Below are 24,669 nucleotides of genomic sequence, written 5' to 3'. Positions count from 1 at the left end.
TAAAGTTATCCACATGTGTATTTCCAGCAAACGCGACGTGCCCCACCCAAAGACGGCTTATGACAGAATATGCTAATGTGTGATACTCTGAAACATTTCCTAGAACCTTTATCCAATAGCAATTTGATAGCCCTTCCATTTTATTCCAAATTATGCGTTGAATGCGATTTTCATGACGTCAGCTGCAGTGGGTATAGGCGTATTACTCAACTGCAACATGCGAAAATTTGTGCCGGACCAGGACCCAAACCCGGCATAAATTTTCACATGTCTTATTTGGGCAACATGTCTATACTACTATACTCACTGCAGGTAAAATCGCATTCTGCGAACAATTTGGAATAATATTTCATACAGGTGCTGATCGTCAAATCGTATATAAGGTCTTTTATTTTAATTTTTGAATTTGTGGACGTCCACAGGGCACAGATCTAAGAGGGGGAGTGGGGGAGGGGGGGGGGGCAAACCGGGGTATTTTCCCCAGGCGGCAATTTAAGGAGGCGCCGTATTCGTGTATCTGAAGAAAAAAACCTTGTTTCACAAAGCGCCATGCATCCAGCGCATGTTTGTCTATCGATGGTTCATATGATTTTAAAACGCATCCCTGATGATTTTTTTGAATATTGTTGAACACATTCTAAGCTGATTTCTGAGCTAAGCATAAGTTGATTTTTGGATGCTTGCATAGTGTACCTGATCTCCGTCGCATCCAGAAACAAAAAGCTTTCCCGCACGAAAGGAGACGGGGCTATACGAGCTGAGCCGAATAAAGCCAAATAGGTGAATACCAGTCGCTGTTGATCGCGTGTACGAATGATAAGTGTTATAATTATTAGGAAACTCCTCAGATTCAGATTACCGAAGTGAAAATAAACGACTAACAGAAATATGAGGTAAGAAAGATTACATATTATCTTCTCGGTGTATCCAAGAAAATGAAAATTTGACAGAAATTTTTTTCTACATCACTATGGAAAACGCGTTGTACGAACGCGTAATAACGCCTTACCGGAGAATAAACGCAAGGTAACTAAACCGGTGATAATAGCAGGATTAGTGAAGTTAACCGGAGAATAAGCTTCGACGATGGAAGGAATAGGTACAGAATTAGTTATGACAAGATTGATTGTTAGAACGAGAAAGGAGAAGAAACAGGGATATCATGCAACTTATATGAAAGAATATAACGATTCCAAATTTATATAAAAATTTGGTATTACTAGTTTTAGATCTCATGCTTGAGCAGCTGGAGCATATGAACGAAACGTGAAACTATTTCCTAACATAAAACTTTTTGCTTGTAATAGGCCCAATAGCTATTTCAAAATGGTACTTCGTGAGTTATATTTTGTCGTGTTCTTTATGTAAGTGAGGTAGATAAAAATGATCATTTGTGCCAAAACAGTCTCGCTGATTTCTCGTGTGCTACAGCTGCTGCATTATTAGAAAGACGCATTTCGTTTTATCTAAAAGAAAGTGACAAAACATACGTAATTAAATCGAGAAACCCCAATAGCCTTGGGTACTATTCAAATTAACACCATTTTCAGTATTAGAAAACGACATTTTGATTTTTCTTGTAGCAAAACGATTGACAAACTTGGATGATGTAATACATTCTTTCGCAGAAAGGAAAGCTCACCGTGTAAAAACTGTAGCAAGATCAGAGAGAAAACAAATGCTGCGACCTAAGGAGTGAAGAAATGTGTATTTTCTTGCTGTTCTGTTGTATTTACTGCTTTCAGGTTTCCTGTATTTAATTTTATGTGACACAAAAGAGAAAGTTATTAGCTAACAGGCAATAAGATGTGCAAATTTTCTGAAGAGTTCTTATCTTCCCGGTCACAACTAATCCCAGCTAGTATTAATTGTGATTTTTTTAAAAGTGGGGTAGAGTGTCAAACCGACCGTGTGGAACGGTAGAGGCACCACAACACATTTCAATTTCCACTGTCCTGAGTACAGATTTGATGGCTTCCATTCAAAATATACACTTTTGAATACCACAGAGCGTAATACAGTGACGTGCAATAAAAGAATTCTGTGTGAAGAGGCATGGCACTGCACTTTGGCTCTCTTAAGACCAAATAACATGTCTTACATTTCCCCACACGTATATGTTTTGTATATATGATACTCTTCAAAAATAATTGCTCTGCAAAATGAACATATTTTTGAAAAATCGATTTTTTTTTTTTAATTTTTGAAGACCTATCTTAAACTCTCGAGGGGAGGGAGTTTCCCCGGTTCGGAAATTTCGTAGTTCCGGGACAGAGGTAGAACACCCACTAACGTCAACAGTAGGCACTGTAGTATCTGAGTACCAAATTTGAGACAGGTGGGTGTCTATGGTTATTAAACAGTATTTGAAACGATATGTCTGCCGGGCTTTACAACGGCGCAGTACTTAATTCAAAATAGGCATCTTCCATGTTTCTCACAAATGGGTGCATTAAAGAGAAACAGTTTGAAAGTTGCATCGATGTATGGTGGGGCAATTTAAGAGGAAAGCGATACACCGGCCGAATTAATCCAGACGCCTTGGACCCAAGCATACGGAAGCCAACGATCCGGGAATCACCTAGGCCCGCGCCGTTCCTTCCTTTCGAGCCAATAAATAGCTCACTTTTCCCTCATGAGATTGTGTCCGTGAGTGACTCAACATTACTTAACATTTCAATGTGTTCCCGTCACATGCAAGACTCGCTTTCTTGTGTTTTAATCAGTGTTTTTGATACCATTGGTTGAAAGATACAAGATCACATTTTTTTATATACGAGATGTTATAAAAGCCTTTGTATAAAACTTACAGGATAATAGATCACGTCATGGGGACAACTTTTTTTAGAAATAAAACGTTCGCTGACACTTCTTCACGTATCTTTTTACTGGTTGTGCCCCTGAGAGCGAGCAGGACGCAGGCATTCTGTAACTTCCGTATGGAATGTGATTGCCTATAATCTAGTCATCTGATCTGCGTGAAAGTGGGTAGACCGAAGAAAATTATAGTTCATGATTCGCTCGTATCTTTCCACGAAGAGACCCAAATTCCTAAGGTTCTCATCTGGAGGTTGAAGCTCTTTTGTCTGTGTTTGTTTTAACAATAACATATGTTTCTGGGTGGCGTCCGCCTTTAGCAAAACACGATTTTGTTTTTTGTCCCAGACATGTTTCACTGCAGTTGCAGCATCATTGGATTTTTTTTAAATTGGGGGCTGCTAAACGTAAGGAATGTCCTTTACTGTTTAAATGCATGTAAATACTAGTTTCTAATTCGTAATTACAGATCTTTGAAGAGCACATAAATTATGTATTCATACTTTCTTACCACATGGTGTGGCTTTATTGCTGTATTAAATTTTTACAATGTCTGTTTGTCTTTACTGTTTGTCATCTGCAATTATATACAACTTAATGTAGGCAAAATATTTGCGCAAAAATTACGATTTCTAAACTCAAAAGATTAAAAAACAGCCGACCAGTTGCAAAGGATAAAGTAATCTTTACCTAGGTTTCAATAGATATAAATCTATCTTCTTCAGAAGACGGCCTGGGGACATTGAACATCATAATTTATATCCAAGGTAAGATACATGAGTCCAGAATAAAGCATAACATATATTAGGAAAATCTTGTATTACAACATGTGAGCCGGATTGCTGATACTTACAATATTACAGTAACATGGAGTGAAGTATCTTAGTCATTTTTGCAAACATTTACATAACTCAGTTGATCCAAATAAAACATAGCCCTGAGTACAGGGTTTGTCAAACATATATAAATTAAGAACATAGTAGTTGAAGAGCGCATGGGCGACTGAGTAAAATCGGCCAGCGTAGTAGCACTGCGGCCAGGGCAGGTGGCGCTCAGGTCGCAAACTATTTGCCGATTGGCGTACTGAAGTAACATGTGAGGTATCAATATTAAATGCATCCTTATATAGAGTTACAAAAATAAATAAAATCATTTACCACTCCCGTTGTGACATACTGGGAGTTATAGGCGCAATCACGTAGAACATTCATCAAAAACAGGACAGGTGGCGCTTCCGCCATGAGTAATATGTAGTGGCATATACAGCCAGAATATAAGGGTTATATTACCATAATAGTGAAACACATAGGATGTATATAAGTAACAAATTTTAGAAAATCGTAATGGCTCTTACGTCATAATTATGAAACCTGGGCTATAATCCAGTTAATACATATGTTAGAATGAAAAAATTATTACATGAAGGCCCGTATATTGGCAGCCATACATGGTGAGAAAAATATATTACATAACAGGCAGTGAGCTAAAAGATAAGAAAGTGCATTATAGCTTCCTGAGGAAATGGAGTACTGAGGTTACTAGCATTTATGTTATATATTAAACAGTACGGGTTTGAAGCCTTCGAAAAATTGTCTACAGGCAAGGTTCAGCTGATCATTAAGTATATTGCCGTCTTTGAGCTCAAGATGTTTGAAAATAAATAGCTCTTCCCACAGATCTAGTCTCCGTCCTTTGACTTGTCTGTGTAGGATAACCGTGTCTTCTAACTGTTTTGGCGTATGGCCGGCTATCAAGAGGTGTTCAGCAAAAGTAGAGTTGCGAAAATTTATTCCTTTTTTACCTAATAGATGCTCTTTATATCGTGTTTTCACAGCTCTGCCTGTTTGACCAATGTAATATGAGGGGCAGTTATTACAGGTTAGTTTGTAAATACCTGAATTAGAAAACCAATCCCTGGCAATCTCTACTGACTGTACAAGATTTCTTTTTAAACTGTTGTTTGTAGAGAAAGAGACGTTACAGTTATATTTTTTATTTAGAAGACGTTTGATCCTATACGATATGTTACCCAAGAAGGGGATGGAAATAAATTTTTTAGTTTCTATGGTGTCTGTGGGGAGGTTATTTCTCAAAGTCGAGCAATTTTGGGAAATTTTCTTATTAAGCAGGTAATCGATCATATTCTGGTTGTACCCATTATTGACCGCAATAGCTTTGATGACATTCAATTCCTTTTTTTGGGCCGCTGGTGATAAAGGAGTGGTTACCATTCGATGAATGGCGGAATGAAAAAATGCCAGTTTATGAGCTTTTGGATGAGTTGAGTCAGCAGGAATAATATTATCTGAATATGTTTCTTTGCGAAAGATATTGAAATGGAAGGTATTATCTTGTATAGAAATTGTTAAATCTAGAAAATTTAGTTCGCGTTTATCATTTTGAAGTTCTTTAGTGAAGGAAATTTTTTCATGTAAACCGTTGAAAGTGTTAAACAGAAGCTCTAAATCATAATCTGTGCCGTCAAAAGCAATGAAAATATCATCAACATAACGTGCATAATAGCGGATTTTTTGGCGTAATTCTGAACTAGAATTGAAGAATTTTGTTTCCAGGGCGTTGATGAAAATCTCTGCTAGAATACCGGCAAGTGGGCTACCCATTGCTAAACCATCTGGCTGTACATACATTTTCCCATTAAATGTGAAATAATTGTATTTTAAAACGACCTTAAGTAAATTAATGAGTTCCGCAATCTGTGTTTCACTTAATTTTTTATGCTTGAGAAGATTCTCTTTTACAAGGTCTATAGTTTCATTGACCGGGATATTTGTGTAAAGGCTGACGATATCAAAGGACACCAGTCTAGTGTCAGGTGTACAAAGTATAGACTGAATGTTATTAATTAATTCCTTACTGTTTTTTATGGAAAAGTTATTTTCAAATGTGAAAGCATCTTTAATTTTAAAATGGAGGCGCCTAGCGAGCGTATGATGTGGACTACCTATACCATTCACTATAGGGCGGATAGGGTGATTTCGTTTATGCAATTTAAACTGGCTTCTGAGCACGGGTGGTTTTGGGTTCATGTTTATAAGCTCTTTCTTTTGAAACTTATTGAATAGGCTGACGGAACTAGTTAAAGTACGCCGGATTTCATTTTGCAGTTCAGCAGTAGGATCTACAGTAACCTCAGTGATATCGTTTTCCTCAAAAAACTTTACAGTCTTTTCTATATATTCATTGTTATACGCCACGACGGTGGTGTTCCCTTTGTCACTCTTAGTGACTAAGGCATCGTGCTCTCTAAGTTTATGATTAACGCTTTTTACAATACTAAATTCGTCGGACTGCACATTAGGAGATAATTTAATTTCTTTTTCTATTATGTTGTTACATTCATAGGCACATTTGACTTGCTCAGTTTTCTCTAATTTCAGAGATTCTAAACCGATTTTTAGGTCTACAATGAGATTACAAACAGCAGGATATTTATCGAGTTTAGTAGGCAAGTTATATTTAAGGCCTTTGCACAACAAGTCATTTTCAGCCTGCGTAAAAGTAATATTGTTTTTATTTAGTACTCTATCGTAAAATAGGCGCTTGACACTATTATCTGCTGTCTTAACACTTTTACTTGTGGTCCTATTACTAAACTTCAAAAGCTTTTTTTCATGTCTAGCTTTGATTACTTCTTTACGATTAAAGAGCCATTCGTTTATACTATTCCACAGGTGGTCAATTTGAAAATTACAAAGATCTTTAAAGGCTTTAGTTAAAAACAAATGTATACAGTAGGCTTCACTATTAAGAACATCTTTTTTCTTATACAAATTTACTGTGCTCTCCGAAATAGTTAAATGCACTAGCTTCTTTTTAATAGAAGGAACTCTGTTACACTGTTTAAGGTTTACGTACGCTTTCACATAATCAGGAATAATGTCTTTTTGAGGAAAACGATATCACTGAGGTTACTGTAGATCCTACTGCTAAACTGCAAAATGAAATCCGGCGTACTTTAACTAGTTCCGTCAGCCTATTCAATAAGTTTCAAAAGAAAGAGCTTATAAACATGAACCCAAAACCACCCGTGCTCAGAAGCCAGTTTAAATTGCATAAACGAAATCACCCTATCCGCCCTATAGTGAATGGTATAGGTAGTCCACATCATACGCTCGCTAGGCGCCTCCATTTTAAAATTAAAGATGCTTTCACATTTGAAAATAACTTTTCCATAAAAAACAGTAAGGAATTAATTAATAACATTCAGTCTATACTTTGTACACCTGACACTAGACTGGTGTCCTTTGATATCGTCAGCCTTTACACAAATATCCCGGTCAATGAAACTATAGACCTTGTAAAAGAGAATCTTCTCAAGCATAAAAAATTAAGTGAAACACAGATTGCGGAACTCATTAATTTGCTTAAGGTCGTTTTAAAATACAATTATTTCACATTTAATGGGAAAATGTATGTACAGCCAGATTAGCAATGGGTAGCCCACTTGCCGGTATTCTAGCAGAGATTTTCATCAACGCCCTGGAAACAAAATTCTTCAATTCTAGTTCAGAATTACGCCAAAAAATCCGCTATTATGCACGTTATGTTGATGATATTTTCATTGCTTTTGACGGCACAGATTATGATTTAGAGCTTCTGTTTAACACTTTCAACGGTTTACATGAAAAAATTTCCTTCACTAAAGAACTTCAAAATGATAAACGCGAACTAAATTTTCTAGATTTAACAATTTCTATACAAGATAATACCTTCCATTTCAATATCTTTCGCAAAGAAACATATTCAGATAATATTATTCCTGCTGACTCAACTCATCCAAAAGCTCATAAACTGGCATTTTTTCATTCCGCCATTCATCGAATGGTAACCACTCCTTTATCACCAGCGGCCCAAAAAAAGGAATTGAATGTCATCAAAGCTATTGCGGTCAATAATGGGTACAACCAGAATATGATCGATTACCTGCTTAATAAGAAAATTTCCCAAAATTGCTCGACTTTGAGAAATAACCTCCCCACAGACACCATAGAAACTAAAAAATTTATTTCCATCCCCTTCTTGGGTAACATATCGTATAGGATCAAACGTCTTCTAAATAAAAAATATAACTGTAACGTCTCTTTCTCTACAAACAACAGTTTAAAAAGAAATCTTGTACAGTCAGTAGAGATTGCCAGGGATTGGTTTTCTAATTCAGGTATTTACAAACTAACCTGTAATAACTGCCCCTCATATTACATTGGTCAAACAGGCAGAGCTGTGAAAACACGATATAAAGAGCATCTATTAGGTAAAAAAGGAATAAATTTTCGCAACTCTACTTTTGCTGAACACCTCTTGATAGCCGGCCATACGCCAAAACAGTTAGAAGACACGGTTATCCTACACAGACAAGTCAAAGGACGGAGACTAGATCTGTGGGAAGAGCTATTTATTTTCAAACATCTTGAGCTCAAAGACGGCAATATACTTAATGATCAGCTGAACCTTGCCTGTAGACAATTTTTCGAAGGCTTCAAACCCGTACTGTTTAATATATAACATAAATGCTAGTAACCTCAGTACTCCATTTCCTCAGGAAGCTATAATGCACTTTCTTATCTTTTAGCTCACTGCCTGTTATGTAATATATTTTTCTCACCATGTATGGCTGCCAATATACGGGCCTTCATGTAATAATTTTTTCATTCTAACATATGTATTAACTGGATTATAGCCCAGGTTTCATAATTATGACGTAAGAGCCATTACGATTTTCTAAAATTTGTTACTTATATACATCCTATGTGTTTCACTATTATGGTAATATAACCCTTATATTCTGGCTGTATATGCCACTACATATTACTCATGGCGGAAGCGCCACCTGTCCTGTTTTTGATGAATGTTCTACGTGATTGCGCCTATAACTCCCAGTATGTCACAACGGGAGTGGTAAATGATTTTATTTATTTTTGTAACTCTATATAAGGATGCATTTAATATTGATACCTCACATGTTACTTCAGTACGCCAATCGGCAAATAGTTTGCGACCTGAGCGCCACCTGCCCTGGCCGCAGTGCTACTACGCTGGCCGATTTTACTCAGTCGCCCATGCGCTCTTCAACTACTATGTTCTTAATTTATATATGTTTGACAAACCCTGTACTCAGGGCTATGTTTTATTTGGATCAACTGAGTTATGTAAATGTTTGCAAAAATGACTAAGATACTTCACTCCATGTTACTGTAATATTGTAAGTATCAGCAATCCGGCTCACATGTTGTAATACAAGATTTTCCTAATATATGTTATGCTTTATTCTGGACTCATGTATCTTACCTTGGATATAAATTATGATGTTCAATGTCCCCAGGCCGTCTTCTGAAGAAGATAGATTTATATCTATTGAAACCTAGGTAAAGATTACTTTATCCTTTGCAACTGGTCGGCTGTTTTTTAATCTTTTGACGTGGAACCGTTGCTGTATCGCAGCTATGTTTAAAATACTGATTTCTAAACTGTTATGGCTATGCCTGAAATTAATAATTTATGTGAATGTATGTGTCTGTCTGTGTGTGTGTGTGTGTGTGTGTTTACATTATGTTTCACTTACGTTTTATTTTTTCGTCAACTTCTTGTTTAAGTTCTGTGTATTGAGTTGTCACTGTCACTGTTACTGTTTTCCAGCTATAAAAACAAGATGGCAGACAGTGGAACAGTTGAAGATGTCATTTGCGGTTGTTTTGAATCTCTCAGAGGTGTACGTGTATGTGTGTGTGTGTGTGTGTGTGTGTGTGTGTGTGTGTGTATGTACGTGTGTGTGTGCGTGTGTGTGTGTGTGTGTGAAAAGCGAAAGAGAGAGAGAGAGAGAGAGGGGGGGGGGCAGGGAGAGGAAGATAGAGTGGGTTTAAGGATGTATCATTATTATTATAATATTTATTTATTCTTAGTTTTATGTATGTATGTATGTATGTATGTATGTATGTGTGTGTGTGTGTGTGTGTGTGTGTGTGTGTGTGTGTGTGTGTATGTGTGTGTGTAGGGTGGGGTTGGGGGGGGGAGGGGGGGAGTTCTAACGGTTGGTGTTAATATTTCTTTGAGGGTAGAGAACAGAGTTCCATTGCAGAGAGCTGTGTATTCATATATTACTTGCTTTCCTTCAACGATGGCATTTTGTATTTGATAATTTTCTTCAGTTATTAGTTTTTGTGGGGGCTGTTGCTGCACTTAAGAATTTTCAAATCAGTGTTGATGTCTGATGGGCTATGTTTATTGTCCATAAGGTGTTCAGCAAATTTGGAATGACAGCTGTTACTTTTTAATGATCTGCTGTGTTCTATATGTATGTGGTATTAAAGTTTCTGCTTGTCTGTCCTATATAGACTGATGTGCATTCACGAGTAAATCCAGTTTCATTTATACCTTACGTGAGATAGACACATCACGTTATTACAGAAGAGTCGTTTAGACCATTAGAGAAAATTGAAACCTGAGCGATCGATTTGAAATACGTTACAACCCAGTGCGTGATCGAACTGTCCAGTAAATCGCGTACGGTAGTTGTAAATGCGTTTGGACCTAATGCACGAAGTTGGAAATTAATTTTGAGAAAAGTGCTGATTTTGACAAAAAATGTACCGAAAGTTTATTCAAAATATGGAGGTCCAGTTTTAATTGAGGCACGTATCACCTCGTTGATTACGTAGCCTAGCAACACTGTAAAGTAGCTTAATTAATTCATTAGAACGATTTGCGACGTAGTAAGGCCCATTACACACACAAAGTGTTACACGAAGTTTCCTGACCGCATGAGAGTATGAGAATGTTTTTATTTTTATTTTTTTGTCATAAATGCCAATAAACCGACAGTTTCAAAAGTTAAATTATTAACTGTTGTTTTTCATTGATTGTCCTACACCACTACGGAACTTGTTGTATCGTGTCTCTTCACCAGAGATCTCAAGAAGCCGGGATAAACACTTAGAAGAAGAAGAAGACTAAAGAAGAGGCGCCGCAGCTTGAGGCTTGAAAAGGATATACTAACAACTTCAGAACCAAGGCATGAACTTCGACCAATTGGAAAGGATACGCATTCACAGCTAACGTGAGATATTCAGAGGTATGAGTAGGATAGACAAAGTATAAAAGAAAAGTTCTATGGTTGATGAAAGTATCTTTTAAGTTGGTATTAATATTTGAACTGTGTGTAAAGATACAAGGAAAAATGTACACTGAACAAGGAGAGCGCGAGGTAATGCAACCCAGAGTATGGAAGCGACAGGTGAGGGGAGTGAAAGTGGATATAATCCTCATAAGGAGGTAACTAAGGAACCAATTATGGACCAGTAATCGCATAATTTAAGTGAGGAAAATCTTGGTGAAAGTGTCCCAAATGTAATAAATGTAGAACAACAATCACATAATTTAAGTGATGGTAATATCACTGATGTGGAGGTGACAGTAGAAGCAGACCCGAGTACAAGTAGAAACACTGATACACAGGAGTTTATAAATACCAAAGGTACACAGGAAAGTGTGAATCTTACGTCAAATGTTACAGAGCTTAAAGGTGATATTATTAAATTCATGGCGAGTATGCAATATCATTTACCTGAGAATATGCGAGATTTAAATGATAAGTTTGATACTAAATTTGATTCCTAAACTGAAAAATTCGACACCCAAATGGATTTACTCGATGAAAAATTTGACAACAAATTCGAGTCACTTAAAGATGATCACAGACAATTAAATGAGAAATTCGATAACTTAAAAGTATAGTGGGAAGAACGATTAAATACTAAATTTCGTGAATTAGAAATAAAAGTTTTCATGGATATGACTAACGTTCACACCGAATTTATAGGTAAAATTAATGAGATGGAGAACAAATGTGAAACTATTTCAAAGGGACATAGTGATTTGTCAGATAAAATCTGTAACTGTGAAAGTAGTTACTTGAAGTCTGATGTGCAAATTGAGGATCTGTCTAAAAAGAAGTCAGAATTCAAAATAAACAATTGCAAGGGCATAGAGAAATATTTAAAGGACCAAACTAAAAAATTTGACGATGATCTTTCTGAGTGGATAGAAGTTAAAAATATGGAAATCAAAGAGAAAGTCAGTACCGCTCTCTCAAGTTGAAACGAGCTGAGGTAGTTAAGGAAAAACAGATGGCAAAATATGAATTTATCAAGTTATTTACTAGTGAGTTTCAGGCTATTACAGATAAAGTAATTGAAGAATTACCTAAATGGCAAAGTGAAACAAAAATATTCACGAAATGTATTGACTGAAGACAACTATTCCGAAGACAGGCTTAGGAATAATAAATCCTGTATGAAGTAAAATGTAACTGTTGTGGGAATACACCAGATAAATTTTGTGACTGTTATGGAAATGAACATGACACTTTTGTCCAAAGGGGGTACTTGTCGTCTTTAAGTGTTGAGCCAAGCATATTCAAAAGCAGACCGTTTCCTACCTTTTCGACTGAAAAAGATAACATCCATGCAAAAATTTTTATCAACAATTTCAAGTGTATTTTTCCTCGTAGTTGGTCTGAACATGATCTACTTCAGTTTATTGTGTCCTAGATCACTGGTGAAGCAGCATTTACGGCAGCGGAAGTGAGTGAGAATTGTAATACATGCGTGGAGTTGAACAACTTTTCTTAGCGAAATACTGGTCGAGTAGCAAACAAGAGCGGCTACGAAAGGAGGTGTATCAACCGGAATTTTATAATAGTAAACGAGGTTCAGTAAGACAGTATTTCGAGAAATACATTAATAAAACGAGGTACTAGAGTGATCCTATTTCCCATAGAGAAGTGATATGTATTTTGAAAAGAAGATTACCTATTCATATACGTGAGAAACTTATGTCCCTGACTTTGACGTGGAACAGTTCCTGTCTGTGGTCGATTCGATCGATATCATACTAGAAGATGCCCGAGTATGGAATAATAATCAAGTGTCTACCTCACAATGTAATAATAATAATAGTACTACCAATAACGACAATCGAGATAGAAATACTAAACCTATACTACACGAAGGAGGACAAGCGACATCTTATGGCTATAGTAAAGCCAATAATAATAACCAGTATAAACGTAACACCTATTATATTAAAGAAACCCATGGAAATGATAATAACCTGGTCAATCAGATCAGTACATGAAAACCAAATCGCAAACGCAGACAGAATGATTCGAATATTCAGTATGGTAATTCACGCAGACGTGATATATAGCCAGAGGACAATCCTGATAGTACACAACCTTGGAAAGACCCTTCGACAACTGAAGTTCGATGGGTAGATGCTTATGTAACTCAACAAGCACAACAACCATAAGGATCGATACCACTTGGTAACGCAGCAATAAAGTCGCGAAGGGAACAACTACCAAATTCCGACCATACAGTACGTATTGTTGAAGTACATGAACCACCGAATATGACATCTACCGAAACTAGAACCATTCACCTTTCTAGTCCTAGGATGACTGGAGTGTATTAGGAGGGCAGGCATCATTTTAAAGTGAATGTGCTGAGGTATAATGATGATGTGGATCGAAGGGAGGAACTGATTGAAGAAACACCTTACATTTCGAATAAGTGTAGACCAATTTTGCAGGCAGTAGTTCAGGCAGTAATAAATGGTATTGATGTTGAAATTTTGATTGATACTGGAGCAAAAAATGTTCAGATGTGTGTGAAATTTTATGGGACTTAACTGCTAAGGTCATCAGTCCCTAAGCTTAAACACACACACATCCTTGCTCGAGGGAGGACTCGAACTTCCGCCGGGACCAGCCGCACAGTCCATGACTGCAGCACCCTAGACCGCTCGGCTAATCCCGCGCGGCAATACTGGAGCAACTATTAGCGTAATGACGCAATATCGCTTTAAACAAATTAGTCGAGGAGCAAAAGTGCTTACATTTTCTGTTACTGGATGTACTGTATCTGAAGCATTTAACGTGAAAGCGAAAAGGTCTCAAAGCAGGCACGAGTCAACATTATAATGCGGGGGCTTCAATAGAAAGTGCCTTTTTGATTGTTCCAAGAATGAAAGTACCATGTGTTTGGGGTCTACATTTTTTTTAATGCTGGAGCAGTCATCAATTTAAAAGAAGTAACATGTACTTTGGTACCCGAAGGCGACGTTTTGACAGTCTCTTATGATAAAGGGCAAAATAGTCCCGGCTCAGTATTTCATGAATTTAATGGAGCTATATTGGTATTGACTATAATTTAGTTGGTGACATTTCCTATATTGAATATACTGGAGAAGAAATAAGTTACACTTCAGGAGAAAATCTTAGAATCCGAATATGTATCTGCAAGTCAACGAGAAGATTTGTGTTGCTTGTTAAGTAATATCTGCCCGTATTTAGCAAACGTCCCGGAATAATCAAATGTTTTGAATACGACATTAAGACGTATCCACACGAATCTTTTTGTCGCTCTTCCTATTCTGTTCCTCGGTCAAAGAGAGAGGTAGTCAAGAAAGAAATTAACAAAATGTTAGAGTGGGGAATTATAGAGCCCTCTCATTCTGAATATTGTAGCCCTCTTTTGACGGTCCTCAAAGCGAATGGTGACGTCAGATTAGTTCTAGACGCCAGAGAGATAAACAAGATAATCATACCGATGCAGACAAGACCTGAGAATTAGGATAAGTTAATTCAGAAATTCTGTGGTGTCCGCATCCTGACATCTCTTGATATGAGAAGTTCGTACTGGAAAATGAAAATCTCTATTGAACCTCTGAAGTTTGCGGCTTTTATTTTTATGGGCAGGAGTTACCAATTCACTGTTATGCCATATGGACTAAATATTAGTGGAGGTGTATTTACATCGGCGCTATAGACACTATACGTGGACGAGATTTGCTCGATAGAGTTACCTTGTATGTGGACGACTTATTGATCGCTACCGAAACATGGGAGGAGCATCTCGATCTGCTTGAAAAAGTATTTGCGAAATTCTTAGAGTATGTAGTAACAGCAAATTTAATGAATTCTAGATTTGCCAAAAGTCAACTGAAGTTCCTAGGACATATAATTACGCCGGACGGTATTATGCCGAATCCTAAGAAAATGAGTGCTATCAAAGAGTGTCAATCTCCTAAAAATAAAAAGGAATTAAAACTTTTCAGGGGTTTAGCCTCATTTTTCCGCCGATTTTTGCCTAATCAGTTAATCAGCCAAGAATGTTTATTACAGTTATTGCGAAAGAACATCGGTGGAAATGGACCCCTGAGTGCAGTCAAGCGTTTGACAGAATCCGAGACACTTTAGTTAACGCCCCGTTGTTACATCATCCGAAACTTGAACAGGATTTTTGCATTGCCACTGATACTTCTGAAACAGACCTAGGCGCTACGCTTTTCCAAATGGATTATCCACAAGATATGAATACCATTAAGTTTATAGGATTCGCAAATAGAATTCTCTCTAAACGTGAAAGGGGATACTGCACCACAGAGTTAGAGGTACTAGCTGTGGTATGGGCACTTAAAAAGTTAAGATGTTTTGTCTATGGAAAAAGAGTAACCATATTTTGTGAGCACAAAGCTTTGTCTTATATTTCATCGGGAAGAAGGTTTCACTAAAGGTTAACCAGATGGGCCCTGTTACTTCAAGAATATAACGATGCAAGGGCTACCAAATTGGTATAAAAGTCAGTAAATTACTAAACGGACAGTATTTTTCAGTACAGGTAATTCGTTCATTTCAAGCAAGTGTCGATTCGTGACGTCATCTTCCAGACACGATTTGGCCGTAATCTGACTCCGTTTTAGCAAACTAATAATTTCTCTGAGGCGATAAAATTTTATTGATTATGAAATACAAGTTCTGGAAGTTTATCCAGAGTCGGAAATGTTTAATTAGTAATTACATGCCATAATTTATTCGTTTAATATAAAGGTGTTTTGAATTTTGTATGCATAAAAAGTGTGAATTTATATGCGGCTTTTACTCTTAGTGCTTAAAGTGCTATGTGACCTATGTGGTGCATTTTATTTTGTGATCTTGAGCCGAATGGAGAGTAAATCCAGTTTCATTTATTATTACAAAAGAGTCGTTTAGCTCATTAGTGGAAACTGAAACCTGCGCGCTCGATTTGAAATACGTTAAAAGCCAGTGCGTGATCAAGCTGTCCAGTAAATCGCGTATAATAGTTGCAAATGCATTTCGACTTAATGCACAAAGTTGGAAATTAATTTAGAGACAAGTGCAGATTTTGACAAAAAATGAACTGTTAGTTTTTTCAAAATATCGTGGTCCAGTTTTAATTGTGACACGTATCACTTTTTTTTTCTAATAATTTCCGGGTATGCAGCCGGATCCCGTCGACATTCTGCCACGATATTTCGGCCCAGAGACGTCCGGCCATCATCAGGTAAGTACACAAATACTGAAGAGCCCAGGTGCAGTCGTGGTATTTATGCCGAATCTCGCGCATGCGAAATGTACTGGCATCCTACAGCGCATGCGTCAGTTGTTGACATGCGCGGCATAGCCGGGTTGTACGTGCTGCCCTCGGTGGTGAAAGTAAAAGATCAGCTAGTCATTGAGTATCGAATGACGTTGTCGATTCCGCTGAGATTTTATAATTTTAATAACAGGATTCCAACAACTGACGCATGCGCTGTAGGATGCCAGCACATTTCGCATGCGCGAGATTCGGCATAAATACCGCGACTGCACCTGGGCTCTGCAGTAGTTGTGTGCTCACCTGATGATGGCCGGACGTCACTGGGTCGAAATATCGTGGCAGAATGTCGACGGGATCCGGCTGCATACCCGGAAATTATTAGAATACGAAATACGCCGGGAAAATTTCAGAAGTCACAACGTATCACTTTGTTGATTATGTTGCCTAGCAACACTGTAAAGCAGCTTAATTAATTCAGTAGAACGATTTGCAACGTAGTACGGCCCATTACACACACAAAATGTCACACGAAGTGCTTTTCTTTCCATAAATGCCAATAAACGGGCTGTTTCAAAAGATAAACTATTAACTGTTGTTTAACTTCATTGATTGTCCTACATCACTACGGAACTTGTTGTACCGTGTTTCTTCACAAGAGATCTCAAGAAGCCGGGATAAACACGAAGAAGAAGATGACTAAAGAAGGGGCGTCGGTATACATCCATCGGGAAATGAATACTGGGTATGGGACACCGTCGCAGCAACCCACGTTAACGCATTATTTCACCAAATATAAATATAAAATTTGTAATACTCTCACGACGGATAAATGAGTTATTAGCGAATGTATTCACTGCTTCAGTATTCACGCTGAAAAACGCCGTGAAGTGGTGTGTGAGCAAGAAGACGGGTGCGTGATTCGTTCTGCACAGTATGCTCCCTGTGTCCAGACGTTGCCTACCCCGGTAACTGGTAACGCTGAGGTAGAGCCATCGGACAGCTGCTTTTGTTTCTGACCCTGTCTGGAAAAAATTACATGCTCAGAAAACTCCCGCCGTCGGTGGTTAATGAATTATTAATCGACTTGTTTGCTTTACTTGACGCGTGATGGACACTGTAGTGGCTAAATACCGCTACAGTACGTAAATCAACATGGGGAGCGACACTAAATGTTCCGCGCTCACTCCGGAACGCACGCTACCGATGGACATGACAGAATGGCGCTATTGGCCGGAACGTTACCACTGTGCACCACTGCTCCTTGTTTTTGCGTATCGCCACACCAGCCGCCTTCTTACATTCCTTCTTGCAGCGCTCGACCGAGAGATCTTCTGGTGGAGAAAATTATCGTTTGCGCTGTTTGAATTGCAAAGAGAGGAGGCGCGGAGAAAAGCAACTCTCGCTACGTGACAATTTCGTGAGTGAAATTTCAAGCGTCTCTACGAGGTGTGGCTAGAAAAAAACCGGACTAGTACTGGTGAAACAATAAACCGAATGCAATAAGGCTGAAAGTCGCGTGGCCTGTCACGTGACTCTCGCTCCGCCTACTGCTCGAGTTTCATCTGCCTCCTCCACTCAGTCTGCCCGTGGCGTCTGTTTTAAGTAGTTGACGTTTTGTCTGTGCGTCGGAAAATGTTGAGTGTACAGAAAGAACAGCGTGTTAACATCAAATTTTGTTTCAAATTAGGAAAATCTGCAAGTGAAACGTTTGTAATGTTACAACAAGTGTACGGCGATTATTGTTTATCGCGAACACAAGTGTTTGAGTGGTTTAAACGATTTAAAGATGGCCGCGAAGACACCAGTGATGACACTCGCACTGGCAGACCATTGTCAGCAAAAACTGATGCAAACATTGAAAAAATCGGTAAACTTGTTCGACAAGATCGCCGTTTAACAATCAGAGCAGTGTCTGAGTTAACAGGAGTTGACAAGGAAAGTATTAGGCAGATTCTTCATGAAAGTTTCAACATGAACAAAGTGTGTTCAAAAATGGTTCCAAAGTGTCTCACAATTGAACAGAAGGAACGCCGAAGAATGATTTGTTCTGACATCCTGGAAAACATTGAAAGTGATCCCACCTTCTTACAAAATGTTATTACTTGCGATGAATCGTGGTTTTTTACTTACGATCCCGAAACTAAACGCCAATCGATGCATTGGAAAACTCCTGGTTCTCCACGACAAAAAAAAGCACGAATGTCAAAATCGAAATTCAAGGCAATGATGATTGTTTTTTTTTTGACATCAAAGGGATTGTGCACATTGATGGGGTACCAGAGGGACAAACAGTGAATCAGCATTACTACATTAGCGTCCTGGCTACCCTACGTGAGCGAGTACGGAGAAAACGGAACGATTTGTGGAGAAAAAAGTAATGGATCCTTCACCAAGACAATGCCCCAGCTCACAGTGCGTTGTCAGTGAAGACGTTTTTGGCAAAACACAACATTCCCATCTTAGATCATCCACCCTACTCACCTGATTTGGCCCCCTGTGACTTTTTTCTTTTCCCTAAAGTCAAGTCAGCCTTGAAAGGAACTACACTCCTGGAAATTGAAATAAGAACACCGTGAATTCATTGTCCCAGGAAGGGGAAACTTTATTGACACATTCCTGGGGTCAGATACATCACATGATCACACTGACAGAACCACAGGCACATAGACACAGGCAACAGAGCATGCACAATGTCGGCACTAGTACAATGTATATCCACCTTTCGCAGCAATGCAGGCTGCTATTCTCCCATGGAGACGATCGTAGAGATGCTGGATGTAGTCCTGTGGAACGGCTTGCCATGCCATTTCCACCTGGCGCCTCAGTTGGACCAGCGTTCGTGCTGGACGTGCAGACCGCGTGAGACGACGCTTCATCCAGTCCCAAACATGCTCAATGGGGGACAGATCCGGAGATCTTGCTGGCCAGGGTAGTTGACTTACACCTTCTAGAGCACGTTGGGTGGCACGGGATACATGCGGACGTGCATTGTCCTGTTGGAACAGCAAGTTCCCTTGCCGGTCTAGGAATGGTAGAACGATGGGTTCGATGACGGTTTGGATGTACCGTGCACTATTCAGTGTCCCCTCGACGATCACCAGTGGTGTACGGCCAGTGTAGGAGATCGCTCCCCACACCATGATGCCGGGTGTTGGCCCTGTGTGCCTCGGTCGTATGCAGTCCTGATTGTGGCGCTCGCCTGCACGGCGCCAAACACGCATACGACCATCATTGGCACCAAGGCAGAAGCGACTCTCATCGCTGAAGACGACACGTCTCCATTCGTCCCTCCATTCACGCCTGTCGCGACACCACTGGAGGCGGGCTGCACGATGTTGGGGCGTGAGCGGAAGACGGCCTAACGGTGTGCGGGACCGTAGCCCAGCTTCATGGAGACGGTTGCGAATGGTCCTCGCCGATACCCCAGGAGCAACAGTGTCCCTAATTTGCTGGGAAGTGGCGGTGCGGTCCCCTACGGCACTGCGTAGGATCCTACTGTCTTGGCGTGCATCCGTGCGTCGCTGCGGTCCGGTCCCAGGTCGACGGGCACGTGCACCTTCCGCCGACCACTGGCGACAACATCGATGTACTATGGAGACCTCACGCCCCACGTGTTGAGCAATTCGGCGGTACGTCCACCCGGCCTCCCGCATGCTCACTATACGCCCTCGCTCAAAGTCCGTCAACTGCACATACGGTTCACGTCCACGCTGTCGCGGCATGCTACCAGTGTTAAAGACTGCGATGGAGCTCCGTATGCCACGGCAAACTGGCTGACACTGACGGCGGCGGTGCACAAATGCTGCGCAGCTAGCGCCATTCGACGGCCAACACCGCGGTTCCTGGTGTGTCCGCTGTGCCGTGCGTGTGATCATTGTTTGTACAGCCCTCTCGCAGTGTCCGGAGCAAGTATGGTGGGTCTGACACACCGGTGTCAATGTGTTCTTTTTTCCATTTCCAGGAGTGTAGATTTGAGACTGTTGAAGCAGTAAAAGAAAAAGCGACGGAATTAATGTATGGACTTACCGAAAATGGTCTGCAGCATTGCTATGAACAGTGGAAAATTCGTACGGAGCGGTGTAGAGACCGAGGAGGAGAGTACATTGAAGGAGATAACATGAAATTGTAAATAATTGTAAATAAATGTTTTTTCCAGCATCAGTCCGGTTTTTTTCTAGCCGCACCTCGTATGAAGTAACGATGTATGGTAGGGCTGATGGTTATCCATCTTGCAGATGGTGGCATCATCCAGAAGAACAAAATCGCTTCCTTTACAAGGCTTTCATCTCTTATTCACACATACAGACACAGACACGCAAGCACCTCTCTCTCTCTCTCTCTCTCTCTCTCTCTCTCTCTCTCTCTCTCATACGCGCACACACACACACACACACACACACACACACACACACACACATGTATTTCCTATCACGAAACGTATTCAATAGAACAATGTCTGTAAAGCAGCAGTATTGAGCTGCTTTTGTGGTGTGCATGCCATGTAACCAACACATTATAACATTATAGGTATATATGATTATTCAATGACATAAAATCCATGGAGAAAAAAAAAAACTTTGAGGTTCGCCGATGACATTGTAATTCTGTAAGAGACAGCAAAGGACTTTGAAGAGCAGTTGAACGGAATGGACAGTGTCATGAAAGAAGGGTATAAGATGAACATCAACAAAATCAAAACGAGGATAATGGAATGCAGTCGAATTAAATCGGGTGATGCTGAGGGAATTAGATTAGGAAATGAGACACTTAAAGTAGTAAAGGAGTTTTGCTATTTGGGGAGCAAAATAACTGACGATGGTCGAAGTAGAGAGGATATAAAATGTAGACTGGCAATGGCAAGGAAAGCGTTTCTGAAGAAGAGAAATTTGTTAACATCGAGTATAGATTTAAGTGTCAGGAAGTCTTTTCTGAAAGTACTTGTATGGAGTGTAGCCATGTATGGAAGTGAAACATGGACGGTAAATAGTTTAGACAAGATGAGAATAGAAGCTTTCGAAATGTGGTGCTACAGAAGAACGCTGAAGATTAGATGGGTAGATCACATAACTAAGGACGAGGTATTGAATAGAATTGGGGAGGAGTTTGTGGCACAACTTGACTAGAAGAAGGGATCGGTTGGTAGGACATGTTCTGAGGCAACAAGGGATCACCAATTTAGTATTGGAGGGCAGCGTGGAGGGTAAAAATCGTAGAGGGAGACCTAGAGATGAATACACTAAGCAGATTCAGGAGGATGTAGGCTTCAGTATGTACTGGGAGATGAAGCAGCTTGCACAGGATAGAGTAGCATGGAGAACTGCATCAAACCAGTCTCAGGACTGAATAACACAACAACAACAACAACAACATGAGCTAATAATTGCTGACAACACATCATGGAATCCAAGAACAAATACAGCCTATTATGACGGAAATAAAACTTAGTTCTGAAATGAAATCACTATTTGAAGAGAAGAAATGAAAAACGTTCCGAGTGCCAAATATCACTTTTGTCAGGATAATGAGCAAGTAATGCATATTTATGTACCTAACTTATTTGTACACAAAAAATATACACTGTATTCTGATACCACAGAATTATGGTACTCGTCTCATCACTGTAGAAAAAGGACATATTATAACGCAACTAATTTATTAAGAATACTCTAAGTGCCACACCAGGAAACGGATTGGTTCCAAGTGCCAATGAGAAACTTTTTGTTTGGGGTGTCATTAATACTAAGGCAATAAGTCTTAATTGTGATAACTCAAATACAGAAATACAGTATTAATATATTAACGTCTAGAAATTACCCAACAAAACCATTTCCTACTTCTCTTAAACTTCTTTACAAGAGGATGTAACCTCTCCGCAGAAATTTAATTAAATGAAAAATAAGAAAATGGAACCATGCGTAACCTCCCCACAAAAATTAAGGAATGAAAATTGACCAAAAACCACACAATAATATTAATTAAATAATGAACCATGAACGAAATGTAACCTCCCAAAAGAAATAATAATATCTGGTAAATTTTATAAGGACAGCAGCGCTGTATTCTAAATAACAAAAGTAAAATTCTTACCTCAATAAAAACTGCAACTATATCTGCTCTTATTTATCGACACAGCTTCGTGCAATGCTGGCGTATATATATATATTTTTTATTCTTGGAAGGAATGCATAGGAAAAATTCTTTAAATTGAAATGAATGCTTTTTCTTCAAAAGAATGGAAAAATTCTTTAAATTGAAATGATTACTTTTCTTTAAAAGAGCTACTTTATAAAAAAATTGTTATTGGGGCATTTTTTGAACAAATTAAATTACAATTAACATACATTATTAAATATGCGCAATGCTGCTTCTTTACCTTCTACAACAATGCTCATCCTCCAGAGTCCTGACCAGAGTCGCGACCAGAGCACACAGCCGACGCATGCCGACTCCCTACTACCGTATCCGACTGACTACTACTGCAGACTCGCGCAGACAAGCGCAGACTGACTTCTACTGTCGACCCGCGCAGACTAGCGCAGACTCGCGACAAGCAACAACTAACAATAAACTACTCTCTGGTCAGAGATTCTGTCATGCCTCGCCCATCGCCGGCGAAGCATACACCTTACAAGGATAACAAAATTAAACTTAGGAAAATGTCACTGTTGTGTCTTGTTTACAGCATAGACACAATGAGGTAGCTAGGTGCACGCTAAACTAACGCAGACGGGCTTGAAGTTCTGGAACATGAGACTTATTAATGAATAAGAAGAAAAGTACGTTGCGTTTTAATACTTATCTTTAATTCTCTTGTTGGAATACATCTCTCTTGAATATTAGTACGCTATTAGCACTGATACAATTGGCGCCTTGCTAGGTAGTAGCTATGGACTAAGCTGAAGGCTATTCTATCTGTCTCTCGGCAAATGAGAGGAAAGCTTCGTACGTCTGGTCGCAAGCTATGTCGTCCGTACAACTGGGGCGAGGTCATGTCCGTGTCTTGTGACCTGCCATGTGGTGGCGCTAGGTTTGCGATTACACAGTGGCGACACGCGGGTCCGACATGTACTACAGGACCGCGGCCGATTTAAGTTACCACCTAGCAAGTGTGGTGTCTAGCGGTGACACCACAGTCACTGTGTGTTTTCTTCTGTTTCTTACGCAACCCTACTCCCGTGTTCACATATTGCAAAGTTTACTGTAAGACTTCCTGTGACGCTGAGGGAAAATGACAACATCCTCAACAGGTCTTTTTGTTTTGCATTTGATAAACATGGCTGAGCTATCAGATGAAATACGGCGTGGCAAACATTAGCCATGGTGTTTCCCTTTTTGAATACACTGACACTTTTCCCTTCTTCTGTTTCAGAAAAAAATTTTTAATAAATATTTGAGATGGAGTACTTATGAGACATTTATCGTACAGCCATTGAAGTTCTTACACACCTGCACTGACAAAAATTTTTCACAACTTTGAAATATGGAAATGTCTTGATGGCGCAATTATATGTTAACCGTTAAGTGTTTCGGAACTGTGAACGACGTAACACAAGTACGTGTTGGTCAGAATCACAACAGAAGACATATTTGCAATCATTAACTGGTGTAGTACAATGTAAACAAAAATTGATATAAATCACAAAATAAAAGTTGTGAAAGAATGAGCTGCTAGTCGTCACAAGATAAAATGTTACCTGAGTATGACCAAATGTAGTCATATTATATTAATCGAGCGTATAACACAAGACACACAACAGAACCATTTAGGTAAACCTAGATATCTGTGTTGCATCATTCACGGTCTTACCTTGAGACGCACATTTCATGCTATGTAAATTTTATCTAATCTCAATATGAATTTCTTCCCTGTAAAATTAGTATAAATGTGTCTTTGTCAAGTTGTCCACGATGTTCTGACATGTAGTTGGTAGCTGTGTATGGATTCCCTGTAAAGTTACTCTTTGATTTCACTTCTGTGGTCAATGCTAGCGCCATCTACCTCGTCCATTTACTTCTTAAATAGCTTAATCGCCACAGTCGATTTGGCACCTCTTCACTTTGAATGGACAACGACACTGTCAGATATACCTATATGAGATGAGATCTGCGATATATTCAGTCTATGTGCTCACTTTCATGAACCTGATACTAAAATTTGATTTAAATGTATGATATTAATTGAAAATTCTGTACGTGGATCAGTAATATGCAAATTCTACACTTTATCCCACATCTCTGTCTGATGATAAAACTTTGGAACACTTAACGTTTAATAAAGAATTGTGCGATCAAGATCTTTCTATACTTAAAAGTTGTGTCAAATCTGAATGGTTGCCTGGCTCTGCCATGGATACATTTCTTCGTCAAGTAATCGGATAATTTTTCAGCAGCATTTTAAAATGAATTACATGAAAGTCTTCATAGATTTAACTGAATC

The sequence above is a fragment of the Schistocerca nitens genome, chromosome 1, assembly GCF_023898315.1.
Source record: "Schistocerca nitens isolate TAMUIC-IGC-003100 chromosome 1, iqSchNite1.1, whole genome shotgun sequence".
NCBI classification, from domain to species: Eukaryota; Metazoa; Arthropoda; class Insecta; order Orthoptera; family Acrididae; genus Schistocerca; species Schistocerca nitens.
The sequence above is the reverse complement of the archived record's forward strand: the minus strand, read 5'-3'. Positions refer to the sequence as shown.